Source organism: Amblyraja radiata, chromosome 25, assembly GCF_010909765.2.
Source record: "Amblyraja radiata isolate CabotCenter1 chromosome 25, sAmbRad1.1.pri, whole genome shotgun sequence".
NCBI classification, from domain to species: domain Eukaryota; kingdom Metazoa; phylum Chordata; class Chondrichthyes; order Rajiformes; family Rajidae; genus Amblyraja; species Amblyraja radiata.
In genome coordinates this window covers 448,145-460,454 of record NC_045980.1, presented here as the reverse complement: position 1 = coordinate 460,454, position 12,310 = coordinate 448,145, and the positions used below count along the sequence as shown (strand labels likewise).

The 12,310-nt window shown below is 46.7% G+C and overlaps 1 long non-coding RNA gene across 1 annotated transcript; it reads right to left on the bottom strand.

Moving 5' to 3' along the window:
• Positions 1-4,266: 4,266 nt before the first annotated feature.
• Positions 4,267-8,859, bottom strand: LOC116987191. Its single transcript, XR_004415655.1, has 3 exons — positions 8,743-8,859; positions 6,651-6,910; positions 4,267-4,408 (listed from the first exon to the last, which is right to left on the bottom strand). It is a non-coding gene; the product is annotated as an uncharacterized LOC116987191 (long non-coding RNA).
• Positions 8,860-12,310: the final 3,451 nt, after the last annotated feature.

Below are 12,310 nucleotides of genomic sequence, written 5' to 3'. Positions count from 1 at the left end.
CCGAGGCAACTGCAGAAAAAAACAACGCGTTTAGTCATGAAGTCAAGGGCACCAGAATCATTTGTCCGGCGCAAAGGAAGAATATTCGACCCGTCTCCACTGTACTAGCTGTCAAGTGTCTCCAATACCCTCCCCGGTAATGGACCCATTATCCCGTGAAAACAGGACTAGCAACTGAGATCAGATGAACGTCTTAATAACGCGGACTTCACTTTTCATAAGCTGATATTTCCATTCCCCGTTCACACTGTCCTCTTGAGTTAAACAAGTGAACTTGAAGAGTTCCGAGGATGGGTCCCTTCCCGAAGCGTCACCTATCCGCGTTCTGCAGAGATGCTGCCTGACCCGCTGAGTTACTCCAGCACTTTGTAACTGCCAATTGTCTCCAGAGATGCTGCCTGACCCGCTGAGTTACTCCAGCAGTTTGCACCTATCCATGTTCAGCAAGTCTACTTCGCCATTTAATCATGGCCGATCTATCTCTCCCCCCGAACTCCATTCTCCTGCCTTCTCCCCATAATCCCTGACACTCGCACAAATCAAGACGTGGCCTCCACAGCCGTCTGTGGCAAATAATTCTACCGATTCATCACCCTCTGACTGAATAAATTCCTCCTGAACTCCTTCCTAAAGGAACATCTTTTAATTCTGGGGCTCACTCAGAATTCACTTACTCTGTCCCATTGGACTCCTGTTCGCGTCGCATTTCGTCCCGGCTTCGGCTTTCGGCCTATATAAATATATACAGGAAACAACGTCAACTTATAGATTAGTTCAATTGAAGAGATACAGCGCGGAAACAGCCCCTTCGGCCCGGCGAGTCCGCGCGTCTAGCAATCCACGCACACTAACACTATCCTACACAGGCTCGGGACAATTTACACGTATACCAAGGCGTTTAACGTACAAACCTGCACGCCTTTGGAGTGTGGGAGGAAACCGGAGATCTTGGTGAAAACCCACGCAGGTCTAGGGTAGAACGTGCAAACTCCGTACAGACAGCACCCGTAGTCGGGATCGAACCCGGGTCTCTGGTGCTGTGACGCAGCGACTCTATTCATAGGATCTGTATAAGGTTCTGGTAAGACCACATCTGGAGTATTGTGTACAGTTTTGGTCTCCTAATTTGTGATTGAGGCAGTGCAGCGTAGGTTCACGAGATTGATCCCTAGGATGGCGGGACTGTCATATGAGAAAAGATTGAAAAGACTAGGCTTGTATTCACTGGAGTTTAGAAGGATGAGGGTGGATCTTATAGAAACATATAAATCTATCAAAGGACTGGACAAGCTAGATGCAGGAAAAATGTTCCAAATCTTGGACGAGTCCAGAACCAGGGGGCCACAGTCTTAGAATAAAGGGGAGGCCATTTAAGACTGAGTTGAGAAAAAACCTTTTCACTCAGAGAGTTGTGAATTTGTGGAATTCCCTGCCACAGAGGGCAGTGGAGGCCAAGCCACTGGATGGATTTGAGAGAGAGTGAGATAGAGCTCTAGGGGCTAGTGCAGTCAAGGTATATGGGGAGAAGGCAGGCACGGGGTATTGATTGGGGACGATCAGCCATGATCTCAATGAATGGCGGTGCTGGCTCGAAGGGCCCAATGGCCTCCTCCTGTACCTATTTTCTATGTTTCTATCTTTCTATGTTTCTATCTCATAGAGGTATATAACATCGTGAGAGGAATACAAAGGACGGTGGGTGTATGGAGCAAGCTGCTAGAGATGGCGGTTGAGGCAGGGACTATCCCAACATTTAGACAGATATATGTGTAGGACGGGTTTGGAGGTACATGGACCATATACCGCAAACAGATGGGACTAGTGTAGCTGGGACATGTTGGCTTGTGTGCGCAAGTTGGGCCGATGAGCCTGTATCCGCGCCGTATCACTCTGTGACTCTATAACTCTGTTATGCCCAGGCAGCCCCCCCCCCCCCCCCCCCCCCCCGCCCCGCCACACACACACACACACACATCTCAGATTACCGGTGTAACACGCCACTCTATATTGCATTACCTCAGCCATTGATGCAGATTACAAAGAGAGCTCTCCAATGCCTTTGCACCCTCGAATTTCCGCATCCGACCTTTCTGTCCTGGGTCCCCTCCATGGCCAGAGTGAGTCCCACTGCAAATTGGAGGAGCAGCGCCTCATAATTCGCTTGGATCGTTTACAACCCAGCGGTATGAATATTGACTTCTCCAATTTCAGATAGTCCTTGCTTTCTCCCTCCTTCCCCTCTCCTTCTCAGCCCACTGTTTCCGCCTCTTCCTTTCTTCTCCCCCCCCCCCCCCCCCCCCCAACCACCCCCACATCAGCCTGAAGAATGGTCTCGACCAGAAAAGTCACCCATTCCTTCGCTCCATAGATGCTGCCCCACCCGCTGAGTTTCTCCAGCATGTATGTTTAGGTCAGTTTGGGAAAATTACCCTGGCCAATATCAAAGGTCGAAGCCAAAAAATCGTCAGCAAACGTATTTACCCGTTTGTCTTCCTGGCGATCAGCCAACCGCCGACTCCGCCGATCAAACAGGCAGCAATTAGGCCGAGAATGATGCCAGCGACGGCGCCAGTAGTGAGATCACACCTGGTCTCTGGAACAGCGGCTAAAGATAACGTAAACACAGAAACAGCATGAGACTCACCAGTTTAATTCGCGGGATGGCGGGACTGACATATGAGGAGCGAATGGGTCGACTGGGCTTGTAGTCACTGGAATTTAGAAAGATGAGAGGAGACCTTATAGAAACATATAAAATGTTTAAGCGTTTGGACAGGCTAGATGCAGGAAAATGTTGAAGAATAAGGGGTCGGCCATTTAGCTCTGATGAGGAAAAACCTTTTCACCCAGAAAGTTGTGAATTCATGGAATTCTCTGCCACAGAAGGCAGTGGAGACAGATCACTAGATGTTTTTCAAGAGAGAGCTCGATTTAGCTCTTATCGGTCACGGAATCAGGGGATATAAGGAAAAGCATGGAAGGGGCACTGATCTTAGTTGATCAGCCATGATGAATAGTGCTACTGGATCGAAGGGCCGAAAGGCCTACTCCTGCAACCATTTTTCCATGTTTCTATCACTCAGTGGGCCAAATGGCCTGTTTCCCCGCTGTATCTCTAAACTATGGACACGTACTCATCAATAATCTATCTATCTCTGGCTTAAATATATCCACTGACTTGCGGCCTCCACCGCCGTCTGTGGCAATGAACCCCACAGATTCACCACCCTCTGACTAAAGAAATGTCTCCTCATTTCCTTCCTAAAGGAACGTCCTTTTATTCTGAAGCTGTGACCTCTTGTCCTATACTCTCCCACTAGTGGAAACATCTAGGACCAGAGTCCGAGACCAGAGGACACAGCCTCAGAATTAAGGGACGTTCCTTTAGGAAGGAGGGGGAATTTCTTTAACCAGAGGGTTGTGAATCTGTGGGATTCGTTGCCACAGGTGGATGCCAGGTCAATAGATATTGTTAACGCAAAGATAGATAGATTATTGATTAGTACAGGTATCAGGGGGTTATGGGGAGAAGGCAGGAGAATGGGGTTAGGAGGGAGAGATAGATTTGCCCGTGATGGGCCAAATGGCATAATTTTCATCAAAAATACACTTCAAAATGTAAATTAAAGATAGAAACATTGAAGCATAGGCAATATTTGCAGGAGTTGGCCATTCGGCATTTTGAGCCAGCACCGCCATTCAATATGATCATGGCTGATCATCCAAAATCAATACGCCTGTTCCTGCTTTTTCCCCATATGCCTTGATTCCGTTAGGCCTAAGAGCCCTACCTAACTCTCTCTTGAAAAAATCCAGGGAATTTACCTCTTCTGCCAGAGAATTCCACAGATTCACAACTCTCTGGCTGAAAATGTGTTGCCACATCTCAGTCATAAATGGCCTACCCCTTATTCTAAAACGGTGTGACCCCTGGTTCTGGACTCCCGCCCCATCGGGAACACGCAGATCACGGAGAGAACGTGCAAACTCCGTACAGACAGCACCCGTAGTCGGGGTCGAACCCGGGTCTCCGGCGCTGCATTCGATGTAAGGCAGCAACTCTACCGCTGCGCCACCGTGACCGCCCTATTACTAATACTAAATTCAATCTAAAGACTTGGAATGCCTCTGTACTTACAGTAAATCACCAGGGAGGTCTCCGCGCTGCCGTTGTTCAGACCATTGCTTACGATGCACTTATACATCCCTGTGTCGGCCCTGTTTACTGGGTCAATGAGCAGAGTGTCTCCGGATATATTTATCCTGTCATTCTGCTGGATGGGTTGATTGTTGAATAACCATTCCCGCTGCAGTTGAGTTCCCTGGGAGCTGCACGTCAACAAGACGGAGTCTCGGTGTTCCACCCGCTCGGACATGTTGGATCGTAGACTGACATTCGCCACCCGTTCTACGGACGGAATAAAGATTAAAAAAAAACATGTTGCAAGGAACTGCAGATGCTGGTTCAAATCCAAGGTAGACACAAAGTGCCGGAGTAACTCAGCGGGACAGGCGCATCTCTGGAGTGAAGGAATGGGTGAAGTTTCGGGTCGAGAACCTTCTTCGGATTAAATATTTAAACAATGGCAGAGCAAAGAAACATACTCAGAAACATAGAAAAATAGGTGCAGGAGTAGGTAATTTGGCCCTTCGAGACCCAGCCTACTCGACCTCTCCCTATAGCTCACAACCTGTAGTCCTGGCAACATCCTCGTAAACCTCTCTCTGGACCCTTTCAAGCTTGACAATTTATTTCCTTTAACATGGTGCCCAGAACTGAACACAATATTCTAAATGCGATCTCACCAATGTCGTGAACAACTGCAACATAACCTCCCAAGGTCTAACACTCCATCTGTTTCTGCATTATTATGATTGAATAAATACTTTATTCTAACATGTGACTAGTCCCAGTGATGTTGTTTGTTTTACATACCCAGGGTATGCACATTCTCAAAACACAAAGGGAGCCAAGGACATGCTTCATCTTTGAGGAATCGTTAAAATCTATCACACCTCGCTAGAATTTAGAAGATTGAGGGGGGACCTTAAAGAAACTTACACAATTCTTAAGGGGTTGGACAGGCTAGATGCAGGAAGATTGTTCCCGGTTGGGGAAGTCCAAAACAAGGGGTCACAGTTTAAGGATAAGGGGGAAATCTTTTAGGACTGAGATGAGAAAAACATTTTTCACACAGAGAGTGGTGAATCTGTGGAATTCTCTGCCCCAGAAGGTAGTTGAGGCCAGTTCATGGGCTATATTTAAGAGGGAGTTAGATGTGGCCCTTGTGGCTAAAGGGATCATGGGGTATGGAGAGAAGGCAGGTACATGATACTGAGTTGGATGATCAGCCATGATCATATTGAATGGCGGTGCAGGCTCGAAGGGCCGAATGGCCTACTCCTGCACCGAATTTCTATGTTTCTATGTTTCGATATGATTGTAATCACGATAGACACAAGTGCTGGACTTACTCAGCGGGACAGGCAGCATCATGAGAGGAATAGATCGGGTCTCTTGCCCAGAGTCGGGTAATCGAGGACCAGAGGAGATACAGTAGGTTCAAGGTGAAGGGGGGGGGAAGATTCAATAGGAATCTGAGGGGCAACTTTTACAGACAAAGGGCGGTGCGTGTATGGAACGAGCTACCAGAGGAGGTAGTTGAAGCTGGGACTATCCCAACGTTTAAGAAACAGTTAGATGAGGTATATACACAGGACAGGTTTGGAGGGATATGGACCAAACGCGGGCAGGTGGGGCTAGTGTTGATGGAGCATATGGAGCTTTTAGACATCTCTATAAGATCAACCCTCATCCTCCTGCACTCCAAGGTCAACGTCTTGCAACATGACTATTCCAAATATGTACAGTCATAAATTCACAAGGCACGGAAATATACCATCGGCCCAACCCATTCTTGCAGATCGAGATTTCCCACCTATGCTAGCCCCATCTGCCCGAATTCAGTCATAGAGTTTTACAACGTGGAAACAGGCCTTTCGGCCCAACTTATCCAACATGCCCCATTTACACTAGTCCCATATGCCCGCGTTTGGACTATATGCCTCTAAACCTGTTTTATCCACGTACCTGTTAAACGTTGGGATAGTCCCAACCTCAACGACATCATCGACAGCTAGTGCCATACACCCACCATGTTACTCCTCAGATTCAAATTAGATATTTTCCCCCCTCACCTTGAACCTATGTCCCCTGGTTCTTGATTCGCCTACTCTGGGTATAATAACCCGTGTATATACCCGAGTTCTGATTTGTGGAATTCTCTGCATCAGGTTCTCTGGATAGTTTCAAGACAGAGCTAGATAGGACACTTACGATAGCGGAGTCAGGGGATATGGCGAGCAGGCAGGAACGGGGTACGGATTGTGGATGATCAGCCATAATCACAGAGAATGGCGGTGCTGTCTAGAAGGGCCGAATGGCCTACTCCTGCACCTATTGTCTATTGTCAACAGCAACAAAATCACGAGGTCGATTTGTGTAACCAACATTATTTTGTACAATATGAAAAATCACGATAGTTGATTGATATATTTCATCAATTCTTGCCGCTCAGATCAATTAATCAGTTTTCAGCATCACGATTGTACACTGGACGACAAGCAAAATAAAGAAATGTTGTATCTACCCTGAACATCGATTAGTATTGATGAGGCACGGTACCTCTCGGTCACATCGTTAAAGGCCTGACAGAATTAACTCCAATGTCTTTAGTGGAAACACTGGGAATGGTGAGTTTGTCTCCACTCTGGACCAAGTCACTTTGAAGGTATCACCTCAACACATCAGCTGGTTTAGACTCTGCAGAAAAGGTAAGAGTGACGTCGGTCCCGGAAGTGTAAGCAGGGATGGCGGGATCAGGAATTATAATAGGAAGATCCGGCCCGTCTACAACAAACGGACAAAGAGACAGAAGAACAAGGGATTGTGGTGAATGTGAGGAAGGAGGAGAAGGGAGGGAGAAGCTGAGCGGGAGGAGGGAGAGTGGCCCATTACCGCCAAAAGCGCACACCAACACGGCAGTCCGATGTACCGGGTCAACAAGACACACGAGGGACACTGCAGAACATAAGAACATAATATAGAACATAGAACATCGAATAGTAAACATAGACACACAGAAAATAGGTGCAGGAGTAGGGCATTCGACCATTCTAGCCAGCATCGCCATTCAACATGATCATGGCTGATCATCCAAAATCAGTTCCCCATTCCTGCTTCCCTTGATTACCGTTAGCGCTAAGAGGTCTATCTAACTCTCTCTTGGAAACATCCAATGAATCGGATTCCACTGCCTTCTGTGGCGGAGAATTCCACAGATTCACAACTCTCTGGGTAAATAGGCTTTTCCTCATCTCAGTCCTAAATAGCCTCCGTTAATAACCATATAACAATTACAGCACGGAAACAGGCCATCTCGGCCCTACAAGTCCGTGCCGAACAATTATTTCCCTTAGTCCCACCTGCCTGCACTCCACCATAACCCTCCATTCCCTTCTCATCCATATGCCTATCCCAATTTATTTTTAAATGATACCAACGAACCTGCCGCCACCACTTCCACTGGAAGCTCATTCCACACTGCTACCACTCTATGAGTAAAGAAGTTCCCCCTCATGTTCCCCCTAAACTTCTGTCCCTTAATTCTGAAGTCATGTCCTCTTGTTTGAATCTTCCCTATTCTCAAAGGGAAAAGCTTGTCCACATCAACTCTGTCTATCCCTCTCATCATTTTAAAGACCTCTATCAATGTCCCCCTTTAACCTTCTGCGCTCCAGAGAATAAAGACCTAACCTATTATACCTTTCTCTGTAACTTAGTTGTTGAAACCCAGGCAACATTCTAGTAAATCTCCTCTGTACTCTCTCTATTTTGTTGACATCCTTCCTATAATTAGGCGACCAAAATTGTACACCATACTCAGATTTGGTCTCACCAATGCCTTGTACAATTTTAACATTACATCCCAGCTTCTATACTCAATGCTCTGATTTATAAAGGCTAGCATACCAAAAGCTTTCTTTACCACCCTATCTATATGAGATTCACCTTCAAGGAACTATGCACGGTTATTCCCAGATACCTCTGTTCAAACTGTATTCTTCAATTCCCTACCATTTATCATGTACGTCCTAGTTTTGATTTGTCCTGCCAAGGTGTAACACCTCACATTTATCAGCATTAAACTCCATCTGCCATCTTCAGCCCATTTTTCCAAATGGCCTAAATCACTCTGTAGACTTGGAAATGGCCTAAATCACTCTGTAGACTTTGGAAATCCTCTTCATTATCCACAACACCTTTGCAAGCTTGGAAACATTTTACCTATAACATGGTGCGCAGAACTGAACACAATACTAAATGCGGTCTCACCAACATCTGACACCTCCAACATGACCTCTCAACTTCTCTACTCAATCCTCTGACTGATGAAGGCCAATGTGCCCAAAGCTCCTTTGTCCACCCTATCTACCTGGGACTCGACCTTTGAGGAGCCATGCTCCTGTACTCCTAGAACCCTCTGCTCTGCAACACTACCCAGAGGCCGACCCTTGACTGTGTAGGTCCTGCCCATATTAGACGTCCCAAAGAGGAACACCTCACATATCTCTATATTAAATGAGTTGACCCCCCCCCCCCCCCTCACTGCCCTCCCTGCCCGGAATCACCTCGCTCGACAGGACAGGTAACAAGTGGTGAATGATGGCCCGGCCACTTACAAAAGACATTGAGATGGAACGGCACGCTTGTTTCCGCGCTAACCGGATTGGAGGCCCGGTAGGTGAACGGCCCGTCCGACCGCAACACTCCGGTAACGGTGAGTGTGGTGTTAATTCGCTCAGTTCCAACCTGCCCGACGTTAGGTATCACGCTATTGTCTTCAATCCACGTGTAAGCGACGTCAGTGCCTGCAGCGACGCAGGCTAAAACCACGGTGTCATTTACTCTATGAAGCTGCTGGCATTGGAGGTGATATTGGGTGTGGAAACAGGCTCTGTTAAAAACACAGGAGGTCGTGGTTAGTGCACAGGTGAGCAAGAAACAAAACCCAGAATGTGGTGGATTAATGAAAGATGGCGACATTGCGGAATGAGAACGTGTCAGAGGAAACTGGCGTCCAGGTTCAGGAGCAGCTTCTTCCCAACGCCAACCAGGAAATGATATACACTGCCCGCCGGGTCCATCCTAGGTACTGACCTCCCCCACCATCGAAAGCCAGCAGCATAATCAACGATCAGTCTCACCCCTAACGCAGCGGGTCAGCTCTGGAGAACATGGATTCGTGACAGTGAGGGTCAAGATCGTTCTTCAGAAGGCACATTAATGAAGAATCTCAACGCAAAACACCTGTCCATGTTCACCAGAGATGCTGCCTGACTCGCTGAGTTACTCCAGCACTTTGTACCTGTCCACGTTCTCCACAAAGATGCTGCCTGACCCGCTGAGTTACTCCAGCACTTAACACAACATCCCAAATAATTGCCAGATCTAATTATTTAGAGTGCTACATCAGAACTGAGAACACCTGTGTGTGACAGGTCATTCAAATCCATTGCCAAACTGATAACAACAAGTGATTTCCACCCCGCACGGTCCAAGATAAACCCGGAAGGTATATTAATGATTTGGAGTTTGTGATTTTCCCTGGAGCTGGAAGAAGTGATTAATTAAATTAGGCCAGGAACTGTTCAAGAAACATTTAGCCAGGTACATGGATAGGACAGGTTTGGAGGGATATGGACCAAACGCGAGCTGGTGGGACTGATGTAGATGGGGCATGTACCTGTCCAAATTCTCCTTAAACGTTGGGATAGTCCCAGCCTCAACAACACTCGTCTGGCAGCTCGGTCCATAAACCCACCATCATCGGTGAGAAAAGTTACCGCATAGATCATATTAATCCTTTCTGCAGTGTTCTCCCAATTGAGGGAAGGACATTCTTGCTATTGAGGGAATGCAGCGTAGGTTTACAGGTTAATTCCCGGCATGGCGGGACTGTCGTATGTTGAGAGAATGCAGCGACTGGGCTTGCACACTCTGGAGTTTAGAAGGATGAGAGGGTATCTATTGAAACATATAAGATTATTAAGAGTTTGGACACGCTAGCGGCAGGAAACATGTTCCCGATGTTGGGGGAGCCCAGAATAAGGGGCCACAGTTTAAGAATAAGTGGTAAGCCATTTCGAACAGAGGTGAGCAAACACTTTTTCACTCAGAGAGTGTGAGTCTGAGGAATTATCTGCCTCAGGTGGAGGCCGGTTCTCTGGATACTTTCAAGAGAGCTTGATCGGGCTCATAAGATAGCGGAGTCAAGGGATATGGGGAGAAGGCAGCAAACGGGGGGTACTGAGTTGTGGATGATCAGCCATGATCAAATTGCATGATGATGCTGGCTCGAAGGGCCGAATGGCCTACTCCTGCACCTATTGTCCTTTGTCTATTGTCTATAATATATTTCCTATAACATGGTGCCCAGAACTGAACACAATAATCTGAGTGCGGACACACCAACGTCTTGTACAACTGCAACATGACCTCCTAACTTCCATAGACTTAATACTTACCTATGACGGCGATGTTTCGCGAAGAGGAACTTGACCTTTTGGTCACATTATTAAACACCTGGCAGGTGTAGCTTCCCGTGTCATTGACGCCAAGGGCCGCAATGACTAGTTGCTGCACGCTTTCTTGGAACAGCCCATTGAAAAAACATTGATATTCAGGGGCGGGCTTGGAAACAACAGAACAGGGGAGTGACGCGTTCGAGCCAGTGATGGAAGCGGCCTGCTCGGGTCTGACGGATATGTTAACACTTTCCGGTCCGTCTAAAAGAAAATTCAGAGTGGAGTTTGCAGACTTCCTTCCATTAGGGGGGAGGGGGCGAGCAGATGGGCAGCGAAAGGAAATCTCCATCCCGCCACCAGGTAACACTAGACCGAGGCCACACCAGACTAGTCTACAGGGCATAGGAATGGAAACAATCCTTCTCCAGATAAATGATGCAGAGATGCTGCCTGCCCGCTGTGTTGCTCCAGTATGTTGTGTCCATCAAATTTCATCTTCATCAGTGATAGGAGCAGAACTAGGCCATTCGGCCCATCACGTCTTCTCCGTCATTCAACCATGGCCGATCCATCTCTTCCTCATAACCGCATTCTCCTGCCTTCCTCCCATAACCCCTAAACTAATCAAGAATCTACCTATCTATCTCTGCCTTCAAATTGTCCACTGACTTGGCCTTCACAGCCGTATGTCGTAATGAATTCCACAGATTCATCACCCGCTGACCGCATGAGGAATGTTCTCGACCCGAAACGTCACCAATTCCTTCTCTCCAGAGATGCTGCCTGTCTCGCTAGGTTACTCCAACTTTTTGTGTCTATCTAAAGAAATTCCTCATCACCTCCTTCCTACATGAACGTCCTTTAATGCTGAGGCTGTGCCCTCTTGTCCTAGACTCTCCTACTAGTGGAGACCTCAACTACTTCCTCCGGCAGCTCGTTCCATGCACCCAGCACGTCTTGTGTGAATATGTGACCCCTCAGATTCCTATCAAATCTTTCCCCTTCACCTGACACCTATGTCCTCTGGTCCTTGATTCCCCAACTCTGGGCAAGAGACTGAGCGACTACCCGATCTATTCCTCTCGTGATTTTATACACCTCCAAGGTCACCCCACGGAGACTCAGCCTGCTGAACATCTCCATATAACTCCGACATTATGATCCAGGCAACATCCGCATAACATTTCACTGAATCCTTGCAAGCTTGACAATATTTTTGTCTTTTGTTTTTAATTTTTAAAACAAAAATAAAACAACACAATAAAACCAAGAATGATAAACATAACAGTGATATTGATACAGAGGGATCAGGATTACATTAATAAGTATAGCCTAAGTATGAGTCCAGTGTCAAAATACACATTGGTTATAGACCTCCCGGTCTCTATGTAAATATAGTTAAATGTGTAAAAGAGAACTTGTATATATATAAACAAAAAAGAAAAAAGAGGAAAAAGAGAAAAACGAAACCCCCGAACTAAAAAAAAGCAAAACAAAATCTGGGCTACAAAGAATTTCAACAATTTAAGTCCCTGTTTATCGTCAAGTCCGTTCCACCGTGTAAAGGTAAAATAATTATTATAACGGTTGGAGAGGGGACAAATTATATCGTGTGAAAATGCTGAATAAAGCTATCAAGTCCTATCAAATTTAACTAAGGTTTCGACAATGTCACTCCTAATTTTTTCTAAATTTATACATTATATCGTTTCTGAGTACCAAG